This window comes from Palaemon carinicauda, chromosome 3, assembly GCF_036898095.1.
Source record: "Palaemon carinicauda isolate YSFRI2023 chromosome 3, ASM3689809v2, whole genome shotgun sequence".
NCBI classification, from domain to species: Eukaryota; Metazoa; Arthropoda; class Malacostraca; order Decapoda; family Palaemonidae; genus Palaemon; species Palaemon carinicauda.
The window spans coordinates 22702818-22723569 of NC_090727.1; positions in this window are offsets into that span (position 1 = coordinate 22702818).

Consider the following 20752-nt stretch of genomic DNA (forward strand, 5'->3'; position numbering starts at 1 on the left):
CTAGCATGCCGTTGGGTCATGACCCTAGGAAAGTGGGATCATCTCTGAACCCCTTTCAATATATCATTTGAAGCTTTACAAGCTTATCCTGGTTGGAAGTCCACCAGGGTGTTCTTCAAGTATTAAATGAAGCAATTGGATGAAGTTCAAGTTGTGGTGGCAGCAGGTAATATAAAACCTGCTGCAACGACGTAGCCCTCAAGTGCGTCCTTGGGCATTCTTCCAGTTTATTTTCTTTAACCCTTTTACCCCTAAAGGACGTACTGGTACATTTCACAAAACTCATCCCTTTACCCCCATGGACATACCGGTACGTCCTTGCAAGAAAATGCTCTAAAAATTGTTTTTTCATATTTTTGATAATTTTTTGAGAAAATTCAGGCATTTTCCAAGAGAATGAGACCAACCTGACCTCTCTATGACCAAAATTAAGGCTGTTAGAGCAATTAAAAAAAAATATATACTGCAAAATTTGCTGGGGGGAAAAAAAAAAACCCTTGGGGGTTAAGGGTTGGAAATCTCCAAAGAGCCTGGGGGTAAAAGGGTTAAAATTCAGGATTCAATTTGGTTTCTCTGAATTTTATAAGTGTACCTATGTGAGCATACTATTCCTATTTCAAAACTGAGTTTAATATAACTTAGTTTCTTTGGTTGGGTTTGACACTTTTACATGTAGCCATATACGGCAATATTCTCTATCTTAAAATCTCCTTCTTAAGAGTTGTATCTATCCTCGTCTTCCCTCGTGTTTACTTATGTAAAGAATTTTATCAGGAATATATTTCGGTGTACACCGGTAGATCACAATGCTGTTCATATATACTGTGTTAAAATTTGCTCAAATAGATGGTCTAATGAAACTGATATAATGGATGATTTTATTGCTAGACTTAATTCCTAGTCGAATTAAACTTAGCATACTATAGTTAATTTCTACCAACGCTGCACATTAAGAATCTATTTAACAATGAGTATTAGTTCTTCAATGATTACTCACTATCGTGTTATTGGTAATATGTGTTCTTCACAACATACTGGGAGTGTTCTTCACCATAGGGATGCCGGATAGAGGGTCACAGATCTTTCCGTTTAAAACTACCATATTTACCAAATCAAATTCATTTTGGAATTCTTTTTAAGGTAGAAACTTATGATTACACTGTACTTCAACGTATAAATGGTGAGCCCCCATTTATGACAGGTTTTTTTTCCATGGAGAAGCCTCACACCGAGTATAAATAATTCTCTGGTACACTTCGATCAGGACGACATGGTTCGAGCCCAAAAAGAGGATTTTGACGCAGGAAAAATCTATTTTTGGGTGATTGAGTTGCAAAATTATAATCTTTAATTGTTTTAACTGTAATACCCTGATTGATTTTCCTTTAAATTGCTACTGATTATTGCTTAGTGTTTCTTATTTGTCTATGCAATATAATTTTGTCTTATTAAGAATTTAAGATTGATAAATATCATGTTAGTTTTGTCTCATTTTGAATCTGAAGTTAAGCTATTTTCTGTGAGGTTTAAAACAAAGTTGACAATCATTTTTACAGTACAGTGGTCCAATTGCAATGAATTTTATCTGGAATCTATAAATTCTCATATTACATTTCCTTAACCCTTTTACCCCCAAAGGACGTACTGGTACGTTTCACAAAACCCATCCCTTTACCCCCATGGACGTACCGGTACGTCCTTGCAAAAAAATGCTATAAAAATTTTTTTTTCATATTTTTGATAATTTTTTGAAAAAATTCAGGCATTTTCCAAGAGAATGAGACCAACCTGACCTCTCTATGACAAAAATTAAGGCTGTTAGAGCAATTTAAAAAAAATATACTGCAAAATATGCTGGGAAAAAAATAACCCCTTGGGGGTTAAGGGTTGGAAATTTCCAAAGAGCCTGGGGGTAAAAGGGTTAATAGGACTAGATCATAGATGTTTGTTGAATAATTTTTAACCATGACAAAGTATGATTTGGGAGTAAAGTCTTACCCACAACTCACATTGCTTTTATCTTGAAGTGAGAGCTGCTGGTCCTTGTGTGTTCAGATGGCGCTCGCGTCGTGGCGTGGGTGGTGTGGCACTGGTGGTTGACTAGGGCCTTTGTATCGGCCCATCCTTTTGACGAAGGAATTAACTAAATGGAAGACAACCTATGAATAGTGGATTTCACGCGCCTTTGCTTTATACACGACACCCAAAAGGTGCTCGCGCGAGGGTTGTAACCTCAGCATTCCATGCTTTTATCTTTCTCTGGTATAATTGGAAGGTTTTATCAGAAAAGATATATAAGAAGGACTCTTCACCGGCCGCCACAGGTCGACCCAGAAATAGCAATTGACCACAACCAATCTTCTCTTGATCCAATGCTACATTTGTTGAACGTTGTCAGCTGCTTGTGTGAACAACGTTGAGCCATTTTATCAGTAATACCTAAGTCCTCAGAATCTTTCAAGTCTTGTTTTTAGTTTCCTTTTCTCACTGTTTGTGCTTAAATTGATACTTTTTTTTCAATATTAAACTTACCCGATAATCATGTAGCTGTCAACTCCGTTGCCCGACAGAATTCTATGGAGGGATACGCCAGCTATCACAATACTAGAAGGGGGTGTACTTACCAGCGCCACCTGTGGCCAGGTACTCAAGTACTTCTTGTTGACACCTCCTCAATTATTCCTCTGTCGTGCTTCCGGCAAGACGTTCTGGGATACGCTTATGGTCTTCGAGTTTATTCACGGATATTTGGTGAAGTATTCTCTCAGATTAACGGCTGTCGCATTACTGGAATCCTTCTTATATTAGCTAGATAGCTTTTATATAGTTCTGATATAACGATTTTTGCTTGTTTTTGGAACCCCCTTTGGCTAACTTTGGTTTACAAGATGTCTGACATTTCGCAAGCTCCCTCCCATAGACGATGTAGGTCTTGCAATAGACGTATTCCGAAGGCCTCGGTAGATCCTCACACCGCTTGTTCTGACTGTAGGGACAGGCCCTGTCAGTTAGAAAATCGATGTGAGGAATGCGCCGGACTTTCCGAATTGGAATTTGTCCGTCTTTTAAAATATTCAACTAAGTTAGAGAGAGGTAGAGTTAGGAGGAGTTCTTCTCACTCTTCTTTGTTTTCCTCACCTCATGATCCCCTACCTTTTCCTACCCCTGTAGTGGCTACCCCCGAACCTACTGTGTGCCCTCCGCCTGATATGTCAGTTGTTTTGCGTGCTATTCAGGCTTTAGGAGATAAAGTAGAGTCAGTGGTAAGTGACCATAAGTCTCTGATGGCCGAAGTTAAAGAGCTGAAGGTCAAGAGTGCAGTGGGTGGAGTTAGTGCCAGTGCTGTGACGAGTGCTAGTGTCGGTGCAGTGCCTAGTGCTAGTGTTAGTGCCAGTGTGGTGCGTGAGGATTTTTCTGTGCGAGCCTGTCGTCCTCCCAGTCCGGGACCTCTTGCAAGCTCCCATGCCCAGGGGAGAAGCAATGTCGAAGGGCATAAGGGTTCGGCAGGCCTTGTTAGGCGCACAGAACTATCCTCGGTGGTTGCGGGCGTGTCTTCCAAAGACCGTCACTCCCACCTGCAGACGATTGAGCCCGTCTTATTCTCGTCCGCTGATCAACTGTCGGGGAAGAAACGTTGGTCTCAGGTCTCGAGACCGCTTAAACGTAGAGTCCAGTCCGCGAGTGCTCAGCCAGGTTGCAGTCATTGGCTCAGCTCTGACTCGCCTCAGTCATCTGTCGACTGTACTCCGCCCAAGAGGAGTAAGGTTCTGCCACAACAGAGCTCGACTGTTAAGGCTTTACCTCAGTCTACTTTCGTTTCTGCCGATCCCAAGTGGACTCTGCTTCAGTCCATGCAAGCTCAGCTTTCGGACTTGATGCGTGAGTGTCGGGCTGAGAGTGTTGCACCTCCTCCTCCGCCTACACTCCCTCCGCCTGTTCTCGCTCCGCCTGTGCTCGCCCAGCCTGCGCTCGCTCCGCCTGGTCGCAGCGCTATCTGCCAGGCGTACGATGTTGAGCCACTTTCCGAGTTCGCTGTTCCCAGTGGTGTTCAACCTCAGCCTTCTTTAAGGCAACCTTTACGTTGGGATCAGGAGGATTATTCCACTCTTCCTCCGCCTCTCCCTGCTGCTCCACCAGTGGTGCAACTCTCGGTTGAGGTACAACATCCTCTCCCGTCTATGAGTCAGTCTGCTCAACCATCGCTGCAGCGAGCTCAACCCTCCTCTAAGCAAGCTCCTCTACACCCTGGACTTGCGCCTCAGGAGCCTCAGCTTGCGAGAACTTTACCTTGTTCTGCGCAGCCTCAACCTCATCATGCTCCGCTTATATCACAGGAACAGGAACGGGCTGCTCCGCCTCCGTCCTCCGCTCAGCTAGCGCAACTCTTGGGTTCAACCTCTCTTGCTAGGAGTCAACCTCCTTCACCCATGCGCCTTCCTTCTGCTTCGTCTGTTGTTCAGCCTTTGCAGTCTGAGCCTCAGTTTTTCCCTCAACAGTTACTGGAAGAGGAAACCTCTGTTGTTGTTCCTACCCGTTCTGACTCTGCGGTTCAGCATTCTTGTCCGATCTCTTCGCTACACTCTGGTGATGAGGTGTCGGATGATGAGGAGGCACACCTTGATCCCTCATCAGACGTGGACGAATCCAAGCTTTCTCCACCGTCTATTGATTTTCGTAAGGTCTTGGCTCTACTCAGGGAGATTTATCCAGACCACTTTGTCTCTGCTATTCCCCGCTCTCCGCCATCTGAGTTTTCGCTGGGCGTACAACAAGCTAAGTCCTCCTATACTAAGCTTGTCCTAGCTAGATCCTCTAAGAGGGCTTTAAGGATCTTAGGGGAGTGGCTACAGTCTAAACAACACCTTGGCAAGACTTCCTTCATGTTCCCTCCAACGAAGCTCGCTTCGAAAGCGAGCGTTTGGTATGCCACAGGGGAAGCACCAGGCTTGGGAGTACCTGCCTCTGCCCAGGCTGACTTCTCAAGTCTGGTGGACTCGCCTCGGAGAACTGCTATGAGACGCTCGAAGGTTTGTTGGACCTTCTCAGACCTGGATCACTTACTGAAAGGGATGTTCAGAGCATTTGAAATGTTCAACTTTCTCGACTGGTGCCTGGGGGCCCTCAGCAAGAAAACCTCTCCTGCGGACAAAGATTCTGCCATGCTATTAATGTCCTGTATGGATAAGGCCATCAGAGATGGATCGGGTGAGCTAGCATCGTTGTTTGTATCAGGGGTGTTGAAGAAAAGGGAGCAACTGTGTACCTTCCTTTCCGCCAGCATTACACCTTGCCAACGGTCACAACTCCTTTTTGCTCCGCTCTCGAAGTTCCTCTTTCCCGAAGAGCTAGTTAAGGACTTGTCTGCTGCCCTGATACAAAAGGATACACACGATCTTGTAGCCTCATCAGCTCGTAAGTCTAAGGTTGCCACCTCAGTCCCCAAGACTTATCGCTCCCCAGTTGCTGATACACCTGCGACTAGGTTCATACCGCCCTTTCGTGGTAGAGCCCCCAGCCGAGGAAGCTCCCGTCCAGACTCTCACAGAAGCAAGTCTAGGAAAGGATCCAGGACATCAAAAGGAAAAAACTGACTCTCCGTTTCTCCAGACAACAGTAGGAGCCAGACTCAAGATCTTCTGGCGAGCCTGGGAGAAGAGAGGTGCAGACGCACAGTCTGTCAGTTGGCTGAGGAACGGTTACAGGATTCCATTCTGCCTCAAACCACCTCTGACCACGTCACCCATCAACCTCTCTCCCAACTACAAAGAAGAGGACAAGAGGCTAGCATTGCAACAGGAAGTGTCGCTACTGGTGCAGAAGAAGGCAGTGGTTATAGTCCGGGACCATCAATCCCCGGGCTTCTACAACCGTCTCTTTCTTGTGGCCAAGAAGACAGGAGGTTGGAGACCGGTGCTGGACGTCAGCTCTCTCAACGAGTATGTCACCAAACAGACGTTCACTATGGAGACGACCAAGTCTGTCTTAGCAGCGGTCAGACAGGAGGACTGGATGGTCTCGTTGGACTTGAAAGATGCATACTTTCACGTTCCCATTCATCCAGACTCCCAACCTTTCCTGAGATTCGTTTTCGGAAAGGTTGTCTATCAGTTCCAAGCCCTGTGCTTTGGCCTAAGCACAGCTCCTATGGTCTTTACTCATCTGATGAGGAATGTAGCAAAATTCCTACACTTGTCGAACATCAGAGCCTCCCTCTACCTAGACGACTGGCTGTTGAGAGCCTCCACGAGTCGTCGTTGTCTGGAGAACCTCAGTTGGACGTTAGACTTAATCAGAGACCTAGGTCTATTAGTCAATATAGAGAAATCTCAACTCATTCCCTCCCAATCCATTGTGTACCTGGGAATGGAGATTCGGAGTCAGAATTTTCGGGCTTTTCCATCGGCCCCCAGGATAAGCCAAGCCCTAGAGTGCATCATGAGCATGCTGAAGAGGAGCAATTGCTCAGTGAGACAGTGGATGAGTCTCACAGGGACCCTTTCATCACTGGCCCTGTTTGTCGAGCTAGGAAGACTCCACCTCCGCCCTCTTCAATTCCATCTTGCAGCTCATTGGGACAAGGGCTCGACGCTAGAAGCAGTCTCTATCCCTATCAACCAAGAGATGAAGACCACTCTCCTGTGGTGGAAGCACAACCTCCTTCTCAAGGAGGGTCTATCATTGGCCATTCAGACCCCCAATCTTCATCTCTTCTCAGATGCATCGGACTCGGGCTGGGGTGCAACCTTGGACGGACGGGAATGCTCGGGAGTGTGGAACGAGGAACAAGGATCTCTCCACATCAACTGCAAGGAACTGCTAGCAGTTCATCTAGCCCTGTTGAACTTCAAGTCCCTCCTGCTAGGCAAAGTGGTGGAGGTGAACTCAGACAACACCACAGCCTTGGCTTACATCTCCAAGCAAGGAGGGACCCATTCGAGGAGCCTTTACGAGATCGCAAGGGACCTCCTCATTTGGTCAAGAGGTCTAAACCTCACTCTGGTCACGAGGTTCATCCAGGGCGATATGAATGTTTCAGCGGATCGCCTAAGCAGAAGGAATCAGGTCATTCCCACGGAATGGACCCTCCACAAGAGTGTGTGCAACAGACTTTGGACCTTGTGGGGCCAACCTACCATAGATCTGTTTGCCACCTCCATCACCAAGAGACTTCCGCTGTATTGTTCCCCTGTTCCAGACCCTGCAGCAGTTCATGTGGATGCCTTTCTTCTGAACTGGTCCCATCTCGACCTGTACGCGTTCCCGCCGTTCAAGATAATCAACAAAGTTCTGCAGAAATTCGTCTCGCACGAAGGGACACGGCTGACGCTGGTTGCTCCCCTTTGGCCTGCAAGAGAATGGTTCACAGAGGTACGTCAATGGCTAGTCGACTTCCCCAGGACTCTACCTCTAAGAGTGGACCTTCTACGTCAACCTCACGTAGACAGGTTGCACCCAAACCTCCACGCTCTTCAGCTGACTGCCTTCAGACTGTCGAAAGACTCGCTAGAGCTAGAGGCTTTTCGAAGGAGGCAGCCAGTGCGATTGCCAGAGCTAGAAGAGTTTCCACTCGTAGAGTCTACCAGTCTAAGTGGGAGGTCTTCCGAAGCTGGTGTAGAGCCAATTCAATTTCCTCCACCAATACCTCTGTGATACAAATAGCTGACTTCCTTCTACATCTTAGGAATGAGAGATCCCTTTCAGCACCTACGATTAAAGGATATAGGAGCATGTTGGCTTCAGTTCTCCGCCACAGAGGTTTGGACCTGTCTTCCAACAAGGACCTTCAAGACATTATCAAGTCTTTTGAGACGTCTAAAGAACGTCGTCTTTCCACTCCAGGCTGGAATCTAGACGTGGTCTTAAGGTTCCTTATGACATCTAGGTTCGAACCTCTCCAGTCAGCTTCCTTCAAGGACCTCACCCTCAAGACTCTTTTTCTCGTTTGTCTTGCAACAGCTAAGAGAGTCAGTGAGGTTCATGCCTTCAGCAAGAACATTGGTTTCACAACCGAATCTGCGACATGTTCTTTTCAGCTTGGATTCCTAGCAAAGAACGAGCTTCCTTCACGTCCTTGGCCTAGATCGTTCGAAATACCTAGCCTCTCCAACATGGTAGGTAACGAACTAGAGAGAGTTCTTTGCCCTGTCAGAGCTCTCAAATATTATCTTAAGAGGTCTAAACCTATTCGAGGACAGTCAGAAGCCTTATGGTGTGCCATCAAGAAACCCTCGAGACCCATGTCCAAGAATGGGCTTTCGTATTATATAAGGCTTCTGATCAGAGAAGCACATTCTCACTTAAAGGAGGAAGACCTTGCATTGCTGAAGGTAAGGACCCACGAAGTAAGAGCTGTAGCTACTTCGATGGCCTTTAATAAAAACCGTTCTCTGCAGAGCATAATGGATGCAACCTATTGGAGGAGCAAGTCAGTGTTTGCATCGTTTTATCTGAAAGATGTCCAGTCTCTTTACGAGAACTGCTACACCCTGGGACCATTCGTAGCAGCGAGTGCAGTAGTAGGTGAGGGCTCAGCCACTACATTCCCTTAATCCCATAACCTTTTTTAACCTTTCTCTTGAATACTTTTATTGTTGTTTTTATGGTTGTTACGGTAGGCTAAGAAGCCTTCCGCATCCTTGGATTTGGCGGGTGGTCTATTCATTCTTGAGAAGCGCCTAGGTTAAAGGTTTGGTAGAGGTCCTTTAGTAGGGGTTGCAACCCCGTGTACTTTGGCACCTTTGGGTTGATTCAGCCTCCAAGAGGAACGCTGCGCTCAGTAAGGAAGACGAACTTAAATAAAAAGGCAGAGTAACGGTTCTATTCGACTTCCTTACCAGGTACTTATTATTTCATTGTTATTTGAGATAACTGTTATATGAAATATGGGATACTTAGCTATCCTTTAATCTTGTACACTGGTTTTCACCCACCTCCCTGGGTGTGAATCAGCTACATGATTATCGGGTAAGTTTAATATTGAAAAATGTTATTTTTATTAATAAAATAAATTTTTGAATATACTTACCCGATAATCATGATTTAATCGACCCTCCCTTCCTCCCCAGAGAGAACCAGTGGACCGAGGAATAATTGAGGAGGTGTCAACAAGAAGTACTTGAGTACCTGGCCACAGGTGGCGCTGGTAAGTACACCCCCTTCTAGTATTGTGATAGCTGGCGTATCCCTCCATAGAATTCTGTCGGGCAACGGAGTTGACAGCTACATGATTATCGGGTAAGTATATTCAAAAATTTATTTTATTAATAAAAATAACATATTTCTTTAATTTTAGTTGAAAAACTCTGCAGTATGTCCTAGAAAGTTGATACAACATCCTTGTTTCTGGTATTTAGGTGTAACTTGTACACTTCAGAGTAGAGGGGATGAATGTGGTCCCCTTTCTGATGTTTCTTAAACTCAAGAGCACGTGGAGAAAGGTCTCAGGGATGCTACATAGGAAGAGGGTACTAAGTGTTAGGGATTTTGTCAGGACTATACTGTAGTATTGCTCGTTCTGTGGTTTCGTTATAGCCTACCAGGTCAGATGTCCAATACATAGTTACGGAGATTGAGGCTGACTTTTTATAATGATTTTAATTCGCGAGTAAACTACAGGTTTCAGAATTGCAAGAGCCTGTAACACAAGTGCCGGGCAATCTACAACAGGAGTAGAATGTTAATTCAATGCTGTATGTTATACTGAAGCAATCTTTGTTCCCACACTAAATACAAACCCTCGTTCTTTACTATAGGAGATATTCTAGCGCGAGCTGGAAAATACGGCAGAAAACCTTAACAAGGTCGTTAACAACCGGGCCGATAGTTATCCCCTTGATGGGGGACTGCCGGCCGGTAGCTACAGAGTACCTTCAATCAAATTCTAGCCGTCGCAGTGGTAACACCTCTGCTCCCGGTTTTGTTTGACTGGCAGACTAGCCTTTCTTTAATTGTTTTTTTTTTTTTTTGTCATTAACTTTTTCTTTTACTCTTTAAATTAGATGTGATGTCCACTAATATGAGAAAGTGTCCCGGGATTCCCCAAAAATCTTGTGGCACATTTATGTTACCACAGGAGGTAGACCCTCATTCCCTATGCCCTTCATGCAGAGGTCATAGGTGTGCTGAAGATTCCCCTGCCAAGTATGTAAGGAATGGTCGCCTACGCAGTGGGATAAGTTCATGAAGAGGAAGAAGAAGAAGTCCAAGAAGAATTCATTACCTCCAGGTTCGCCGTCGAAAGGTAAGGAGTCTCGGGCCTCTTCTTCGGCCTCTCGATCTCTTCCTTCAGACTCTTCCTTGCCTCTTTCCTCCGGGGGGAAGTCAAGGAAGAGCGGCACCATTGACTTAGCACCCATTCCCCCGGGGCAGGAATATCAAGTTACCCCTCCCCTCCAGTGGGATAGTTTCTTCCGTCATCGGAAATAATTCTATTACCGCTTCTCTTCCAGATAACATGCGAACGGTATGGCCTGCCCTTGGACTTCCTGGTTCTCCTTCGGTGGAGGTGAGGAACCAGTTCCTCGCAGGCACAGTTTTACCTCAGGTCCCTTCTTTTTTGGAACCCTCGGGAGTTCCGGACCTCGCCGATATCCCGTCAGCTCAATCGGCGGCCGCTGAAGTGTCAGCGGAGGTAATAACGTCAGCTCCTGGGGAGCCTACTTCGCCCCTCGCTTGCGTTACTATGAAGCAACGTCGCAAGCGTGTTCATCACGATACTTCCTCCTTCTCCTTCTCCTCGTCCTCGTCGTCTTCGTCCTTAGAGGATAGTAGAGAGAGAGAAGAGGAAAAGGAGAGCTCGCTCTCCTTCGCCAAGACGTTCTCGTCGGAGAGAGAGGCGACATAGGAAGAGACGTCATCATTCTCGTTCTTCCTCGCCTTCTATCTCGTCACGTAATGTCTCGCCGAGAAGTGATAAGCGCTCTCGTCACAAACAAGAGGAATGTTTTCTCGCGCTATCGCTCTGCTTCGCGATCGTCTTCCTCTCGCGGGGAATCATCTAGGCGCTATAAGAAGAAGAGCTCTACAAGACGTTCGCGCTCTTCTTCACGATGGTTCTCTCAAGCGCAATAAGCACTCCCGTCGGGGCGAGGTTAAATCTGATCGTGCCCAGAGCGCAACCAAGCAAAGAGAACACTCTAAGCGTGGTTCCTCTCCTTCACATTTATTCACGAGGAGCTCATTCCGCGCTGGGGAAGCGAGAGAGAACACTTCTTCTCGCCGTCGCTTAGTATCATCAGAGAGAGAGCACTCCCGTGCGTCAAACTTCCGAGCGCGCAAGTCTCCGGATATATCCGCGCGAGGTTATTCACCGCGCCCTCGCGTTTTAGACAGAATAGCACCCATTTCCGTACTTTCTAATGAATTACGAAATATGGGATTCGCAAGAACTTCGGAGGAAGACACAGGGGTTCAGCCCTTCTCCTCTTCGGCTGAGAACAGAGGAGAAAGGCCAGGCCGCCAATCAACCCTTCCTCTTATTGAGACAGTACTGTTAGTTCGGTCGCCTTCGCCTAAACCTGCAACTTCCAGGCAGGACTCAGCCTTCCTCTGGATTGTCGGCAATGGAGTATGTTACCTCGCCATTATCTTCAGACATTCGGGCTTCGACTGCCCTCCCTCACGAGGAATTAGCACGACCTGAGGATTCCTCAGAGGAACAGCCATCAAAAGATTTAGAGTCCGCCTATCTGAGGGCTCTAAGAACTATGTGTAATATCTCAGGTCTCGGAGATTTACACCTGTCGCCTCGTCATACCGACGCTCCAGCTTTAGACAGACTATGTCGTCCTCCACCAAACCCTAAGACCAGAATCAATCTTCCCTGGTCTATTCACATTGCAGGCTGTCTGAGGAAGGTCTCGCAGGTGGTCTCGGGCGAAACGAATTCCTTGAAGTCTCAAGGATCCCACAAACTGCTGTAGCTTCCTTTCTCGAGGCAAAGGCGCTTTTACAAGGTCAGAGACGCTAATCCTTCTCCTCTGACACTAGACCCCCTCACAGCAAGGCTTACACCTGGCTGCTCTGCAGAGAGACTCTCTTCCCTTCCAGTCTCCTTTACCACAGCAGAAGCCTCGACAATGAAAGCAGCGTCAATGTCTCTTCTAGAGGCACTTTCCTGTTTTGACTCATGGTCTGGCACAGTGGGCTACCTTGCAAGTCACGAGGACCTCTCAAACCAGAATTCCATGCAGTCCCTGCAGGAAGTCTTGGCTGCTGGGGCCAAGACAATGGACTTTCTTACGGCTACAGCCGCAACGATGTGGGGCAACTGGATTCTCAAAAGAAGGGAATCAATAGTCTCCAGACTGCATAGGAGCATTGGTAAATCTGAGAAATTGGATTTGAGAAACTCTGATCTTCTACAACCTCTCCTCTTCTCTAGACAAGCAGTCTCCTCTACCCTAGAGACTTGGAGGAAGGAGACGCAGGACACTGCAATGCAAAAGGCTGCTTCCTTTCATCCAATGCAACAGCAGCCAACTCCACAACCCAAGGCAACAATCGCAACTCCACTGCCAGCCAAGAACCTCAGCCGCCCCTCTTTTACACCCAAACCTATGGGCAGAGGAAAGTTGGCTCCTCCCAAGGCTAAAGGCAGTGGGAGGAACCCTAGACAAAAATAGGGTCTCGTCTCCCTCCTCGCAGTGCGTAGGGGGGTCTCGTCTCCCCCCTCGCAGTGCGTAGGGGGTCCTCGTCTCCCCCCTCGCAGTGCGTAGGGGGGTGCCTGAAGGGGAGTTGGAGGAGGTGGAAAGCTATGGGGGCCATGCTTTGGAACATCAGGGTGCTTCGTTGGGGATATCGCATTCCCTTCATAGACTCTCCTCCTCCTCTAATTCCTCCCCCGATCTCGTCCTCCCAGGTCCCTCGGGATCCAGGGAAACAGCAAGCCCTAGCTCGGGAGATACAGAGCATGCTTCTAAAAGACGCCATTCAAGAGGTCTCCGACTCTTCCCCGGGGTTTTTCAGTCGCCTCTTTCTGGTAGAGAAAGCCTCGGGGGGTTGGAGACCAGTGATAGATCTTTCGACTCTAAACCAGTTCGTAAAGCAGACTCCATTCAAAATGGAGACAGCAGCCTTCATGACCCAAGCAGTACGTCCAGGAGACTTCATGGCATCTGTAGACTTGAGAGATGCTTATTTCCAAGTGCCAATCCATCGCACTTCTCCGAAATTCCTACGCTTCCTGGCTCAGGGTCGAATCTTCGAGTTCAAAGTCCTGTGCTTCGGCCTCTCGACCGCCCCACAGGTCTTTACGAAGATCTTCGAACTCGTATTTTCGTGGGCGTACAAACATGGAATTTGTCTGCTAAGATATCTGGACGATTGGCTTCTCCTGGCCTCGTCCAAGGAGCTAGCTCTGGATCATCTGAGAAGACTTCTGAATCTTTGCAAGGATCTGGGGATCCTTGTAAATGCAGAGAAGTCTTGCTTAACTCCGACCCAAGTCTTAAACTATCTGGGTATGTCCATCAAAACCCAAGCAGGGAGAGTGTTTCCGTCGGAAGACAGGCTTTGGAGACTGGATCAGTCCATCCCCCATCTCTTATCTCCACTACCACCTTCAGCCAAGTCGTGGCAGTGCCTTCTGGGCCATCTTGCCTCTCTGGAAAAACTGGTTCCAGGCGGGAGATCGAGAATGAGAAGTCTCCAATGGCATCTGAAGACCCATTGGTCTCAAAAGTCAGACTCCCCATTCTTGGCAGTGGAGGTTCCAAGTCTGGTGCTACAAGATCTTCATTGGTGGTCGACCAGAGAGAACACCCAAAAGGGCATTCCCCTCCAAAACCCGAGTCTGAAGTTAAAACTTATCAGACGCGTCGCTACGGGGATGGGGTTCCCACCTAGGCCTCAAATTAGCATCAGGAGTTTGGTCTCCGATAGAGAGGTCTCTCCATATAAACCACCTAGAATTATTAGCTGCCTGGAAAGGCCTAAAATTCTTTGTAGAAGATCTACACGGACGAGAGGTGGTTCTGATGAGCGACAACTCCACAGCCGTCTCGTACATCAACAAGCAAGGGGGTACTCTGGCAAGAGACCTCTGTCTGTTGGCAGTCCAGATCTGCCAGTGGGCAGAAAGCCACAACATTTCCCTTTCAGCCAGGTTTATTCCAAGCCGGAGAAACATCATGGCAGATCAGCTGAGCAGGCATCACCAAGTGCTGAGTGGAGAATGGTCTTTGGATCATCGAGTAGCGAAGACAGTAATAGCTTTGTGGGGGTTACCCACAATAGATCTGTTCGCCACCTCTCTGAATGCAAAGCTTCCCCGCTACGGGTCCCCAGTTCCAGACCATCAGGCAGCGATCCAGAACGCCCTCCAACACACTTGGGACAACCTGGACGCCTATGCCTTCCCTCCCTTTTGCCTGCTCAGAAAGGTGATCAACAAGCTCAGGATCTCACGGGACTGCAAGCTAACACTAATAGCTCTGGCTTGGCTAAGCAGAGAGTGGTACGCAGATCTCCTTTCCCTGCTGGTTCAAGTGCCGAGGTTCCTGCCTCCAGAACCCCGTCTGTTGACGCAGCCACACAGTGGTATCCCCCACGGGAAAATTCCCTTCCTGAAACTTCACGCCTGGAGGCTGTCCAGTCTCTCCTCAGAAGCAGAGGCTTTTCAGGAAAGGTGGCTGAACACATGTCCAGGCACCTGCGCCAATCTTCCACAAACCTCTACCAAGCAAAATGGAGTGTTTGCAGCTTGGTGTAGAGGGCGAAACGTGTCTCCACTTGATCCCTCTCTTCCTTTAGTCGCAGACTTCCAAGTTTACCTCAGGGAGGAGAAACTCCTGTCAATCTCGGCAATTAAGGGCTATTGTTCAGCCTTAAGCCTCATCTGCAGACTGAGAGGAGTTGACCTCTCCACCTCAGAAGAGATCTCCTTGTTGATTTGTGGTTTTGAGAGATCTTGCCCCCCAGTGGAGATTAGACCACCACCCTGGGACGCGTCCCTGGTCTTACGCTCCTTAAAGGGACTTCCGTATGAGCCCTTAAATAGGGCCTCTGATTTCTTCCTTACCCTTAAGACTGTCTCCCTAGTAGCGCTGGCCTTGGCAAAAAGGGTTAGTGAACTTAATGGTCTATCCTACGATGTCACCCATACTAGAGGATGGGGGGAAGTCTTTCTCAGCTTCGTGCCAGGCTTTGTGTCCAAAACCCAAAATCCTTCATCTGCCAATGAGAGGTTTAGAGAATTTCAATTTTCCAGCCTCATTAGGGCATCTCAGGATACTGACAAATTGCTACTGTGCCCGGTCAGGGCGTTAAGGAAATACCTGAAACGCACCAGATCTTTCAGACCACGTCTCCGTCATCTCTTCCTCAGTACCAACAAGGTTAAGAAGAGAATCTCTCGCAACACCATCTCTTTCTGGCTCAAGAAAGTTATTGCGGGAGCCATTTACGGAGACTCTGAGGCAGCTCAACCCAAAGCCCATCAAGTTAGGGGAGTGGCTGCCTCACTGGCGTTTAAGAAGAATTTCTCAGTCTCCCAAGTCTTAAGAGCTGGAGTCTGGAAGCGCCAATCTACATTCACCTCTTACTATTTATCAGATGTGACACATAGGTCTCTAAACACCTTTTCTATAGGACCTATTGTGGCAGGTCAGCAGGTGCTGTAACTACCTTTACGCCCTTTCAGGGGACAGTAGCCAATGATCGAGGATTCTGAGTTACACTAGGTTTTAGAAGAACATCCATCTATCTTCTGCTCTTTCTTCTTCCTCCCATCTGGGTATCCTAGTCTGTGACCAGTTTCGGCTGGACTTGTCAATGGAAATGAGGTATGAAACTCATCTGACTCCTCTCACAGGGTATAAGTTATACTCGTAGTCACGAGGGTTCCCCTTTTCAAGGTCAGGGGAACCCTTGGTATGAAAGGGTCCTGGTATCGCTCCCGACCCTCTTCATGCTGAAACTTTGGTTTCTACATATTTACAAACCTTCAGTCATGCTGGATTTGGGGATCTACAGAGAAACTTAATCGGAGATTGTTCATTAATAGAGTCTAGTCTGAGGACTATCTTCTCTAGGAGTAGAGAACCCTTCGTCCACCCTGACCTCAAGACTAAGTCTCCTATAGTAAAGAATGAGGGTTTGTATTTAGTGTAGGAACAAATGACAAACTTATAACAGAGTTTGTATTTTTCCTAACATACAAACTCGAATTCTTTACTCAAATCTTCCCTCCATCACCGCCCCCTAATATAGTCTTAGCTAGAATCCGATTGAAGGTACTCTGTAGCTACCGGCCGGCAGTCCCCCACCCCCATCAGGGGGATAACTACCGGCCCGGTCGTTAACGACCTTGTTAAGGTTTTCTGCCGTATTTTCCAACTCGCGCTAGAATATCTCCTATAGTAAAGAATGAGGGTTTGTATGTTAGGAAAAATACAAACTCTGTTATAAGTTTGTCATTTTTACAGAAATACAGGATAAAATTTTTTATTTTTCAAAGAACCTCGGTGGATGTTAAATCTACGATTCAACATATCCCTGCTGAAGAAGATATTTTGACCTTGTTCTAGTGATAAAACTGATTTTATCGGTTTTACTAATGTTTCCAAGAGGAATGGAAAGCCTGACCTGACCCTCAAATGTTATTGGTTCATTTTCCATTTGTTTATTCCCGAGCATTAACATGATTTGCATGATCACGGTTTCAGGGAGATATGGGCTGCGAGGACCAAAGCATACTACAGTGCTTTCTTTACTAGCCTATTATTATTATTACTAGCTATGCTAGTTGGAAAAGCAATTTGCTTTAAGCCCATGTGCTCCAACAGGGAAAAATAGCTCAGTGAGGAAAGGAAATATTGAAATAGATAAACGATATAAGTAATGAACGATCGAAATAGAATTTTTTAAAAACATTTAGCAACATTAAAACATACTTCATATATAAACTATAAAAAGACTTATGTCTGCTGTTATACTTGACATATTCAATTGCATAGTTCCAAACTAATTTAAATACTCGGCTTCATTTCATTATATACTACAGATGCTATACAGTACAACAAAGTTTTATATATACCGTACAATGAAAGTAATGTTCAAACTTCAGCCAAAATTTACAATGCAATACAGAAATAAATTTCATTATAATGAATGCAAGTACAATAATACTGTGCTTTTGAAAACAATTGCTTTTGTTATGTATTGTATGTTTTAACGAAATAAATTTTAGCCTAATTCATTTAACATATTTCCACTTATAACTAATATCCAGTCATTTCTTAACCCTATTTACATTCGTACCTGATTCCATCAACTGATGTGAACCTGTTCACCAGTCTGTCTTCGTAGCAAAAGTCTCTTCAATATATTACACAGCGATAAACATCATCATCTCCTCCTACGCCTATTGACGCAAAGGTCCTCGGTTAGATTTCCCTTGTCTCTATTTGGAGCTTTTAAAAAAATTATTTTTCATTCATCATCTACTTCACTCTTCGTAGCCGTCAGCCATGTAGGCCTGGGAATTCCAACTCATCTAGTGCCTTGTGGAGCCCAGTTGAAAGGTTGGTGAACTAATCTCTCTTGGGGCTCAATTTTATCAATGAATGGACTCTTGTTGCATTCTCAAAAGCTATCTGTCATGTTCACCTTCAAGTTTTCTCAATAGAATAACCAATTTTACACTTACATCTAAAGTATCCTCCGTTAGTATTTACACAGCATTGTCATCACAGTTTATCCTTGCATTCGTATCCGTAGATATCTTAGTTTTAGTGTCCTAAGAAATTTGAATGTCAGTTATTGCTAAATGCAATTAAAGCTGACCATCCGACTATCCACTCTGGTAAATTAAGATCAGTCTTGAAGGTCAACTGCCAATCTATATCAAAAGTCTCATACACTGTATGGCTTACGCACACACTAGTTCTATAATCCTCACAATAGCTGCACATGACACTTTACAGCATCAGGCCTTCTCCATCATGAAGCTGAATACTACACAGTATTCTAGAAGTTTTATTCCAGCTACGACCAAGTTGTGGAATGATCTTCCTAATCGGGGAGTTGAATCAGTGGAACTTCATTGCAACAAATATTTAATAGGCTTACATGTCTTTTTATGGTTTATATATGAAATGTCTGTTTTAATGTTATTGTTTTCAAAATATTTTGATTGTTCATTACTTATATCGTTTATTTCCTTTCCTCACTGGGTTGTTTTTCCCTGTTGGAGCCCTTGGGCTTATAGCATCTTGCTTTTCCAACTTGGGTTGTAGCTTAGCTAGTAATGATATCAATAATAATAATGTGCCTACAAAATAAAGAGAGATTTGGTGGTAAAGACTAAAGAAATAAATGAACCAATTTTGTCTTGCAATCATGTTTTGCAATTCTGTCTAGTGTTCACTTCCATCTTCTAGCAACACCTTTTCAGTTTTTTATTATCAGGTTTCCCATTTGATTTTACTCCATTCTAAGTTTGATTTGACAATTATCTACCCTCTCTTTCTCATCACATATTTCGAATGTATTAAAGTCACTTATTCGGTAGCTAAAATTTTGCAGCTTATAGCCAGTCCTCCAGTCCGGACATTCCCTTTTCCGTTTGTCCCAAGTTTGTGGTGGCCGATGTGGTAGCATCCCTGACTGGTGAACGCGTTCTCCAGACTGGAGTTCGAGTCCCGTTCAAACTCGATAGTTTCTTTGGTCGCTGCAACCTCACCATTCTTGTGAACTAAGGATGTTTTGGGGAAGCCTATAGGTCTATCTGCTAAGTCGTCAGCAGCCATTGCTTGGCCCTCCTTGGTCCTAGCTTGGATGGAGAAGCGGCTTGGCCACTGATCATATGTATATATGGTCAGTTTCTAGGGCATTGTCCTGTTTGATAGGGCAATGTCACTGTCCCTTGCCTCTGCCATTCATGAGCGGCCCTTAAACTCATTCTCACACACTGTACTTGAATGACCTGCCATTCCATAGTGTTCACTATATTTTAGGTCAGTAAAGGAATTCTCTTATGGTAGGCAAAGGTTTAGGGCACATTTTAGAAAATTCTCCATTGTTGATTCTTTTCTGGGAGTCACTTATTTCAATATCATAGCATCCATGTTGTGGTGGAGTACAACTTTAGAATGCCTACACTTCTCAAGCTTATGGTTTTGGAAGAAATTGCCTTTTAATACATTGGTAGGAGCCAAAAATGCAGTAACAAGTTTCTTTGTATTTTAACAAACAACACAGCAGCTTTAACGTTAATGAAGAAACAAGGAGGGACGCAGTTAAAAATTCTGTGTCTATCTCAGAAATATTGCCTCAATTCCCCAGTTTGTTCCGGGAAAGAGACATGTTCGGGTACATCAGCTTAGTATGAAGGTAGCTGTACATTGACACGTTTGCTTCCTCTGAGTAGAAAAAGATAATTTTTGGTGTCCGCTCCAAGATCCTTACGTGGGCTGCATATCAAAATGTTGAAGTCCAAACTTCCCCATGTTATGAAGAGAGGAAAAAAATCAGGCTGTTTACAGCGCAAGAATGATTTTAACTTTATATTTACCTCGGAGGGAAAGGTTCACCAACCTGTGGCCCCATCTGTAGATAGTTCCCAACTCATTGTCCTTTACAATCAACTTTCATAAAGATCCACATTGCCATCTATTACACCCAGACCCCCACAGGATTCAGCTAAAAGCCTGAAGACCTCTCTCTCTTATCTTTTGCTCCCAAACCACCACCGCATTCGTCTAAAAGCCTGAAGACTCTTACAAACAAAAGGATTTTTTATGCCCTCTAGATTGTGATTTATAACAACTCTAAAACACACTTTTGAGGCTTTTTATTAACACTAGTTGGATGTTTTTTTTATGGAAAAGAGTTTTTAAGTTTGTAAAATTATAGGCTATATAGCTCGTTTCCTTTTTGGTACAGTACTTGGACATATTGGTTTAAATCTATTCAACTGTTTTAAAATTTCAAGAGGTTATTAAGAATTTGTTTTGGAGACGTTGGTCTAAACCCATTTGTTCCGAAATTGGGTGCCGTATTGAAGTTCTTAGGATTTCCTTATTAACCTATCAGTAAAATTGGTTTCAATGAGTTAACAGTTAAAACTATTTTAGCTTTTGCCTATATTAAGAGACTGGGTGAATTACAAGTGCTATCACATGGCTTTTGGTTTTTCTTTGGATTGTGTGGTGCTTTCCTTCATTAGAGTTTAGTGCTATGAATAATTTTAAGGATGAAATACTTTCATATCTTTTTATTCCATCTTGATTGATAAGAGTTTTGAAGGTGTATTTCTACTCTTAAAGTTCCGGTAGGCCCTGCTGCTTCCGCCGGTTGCCCTGGTGACCCCCTGAGGTAGCAGCTGTAGGCGATTCAGCTCTGGCACCCTAGCAGTACCAACCAAACGGCTGAATCCCTCGTCAGGCTGGGAGGAGCTAAGAGAGGAAAAGTCCCCCTTTGTTCCCTTTTTTTTTCTCTATGTCAGCTACCCTCCAATATTGGAGGAAGTATGTTGGTAGAGATAGATTTACAGGCAAAGATTAAAAGTCTTTTCTGAAGTTAGATGTCCGAAAGAAATCTATATCAGGGAATGCTATTTCATATTTCCTGTATCATTGAAGCTTGTGGTTCCTTGTCCAACAGCTTGTCTTTTAATTTTAGGAGTAATGCGACGTGATATTTTAGGATCGCCTAAGTTTATTTTACCGGGAATTTATCGATAAGGAGAAATTCTTTCACTGTTACAGTACTGTAATTGATTTTGTAGCCTGTATTTTGTGAGCATTTTGAT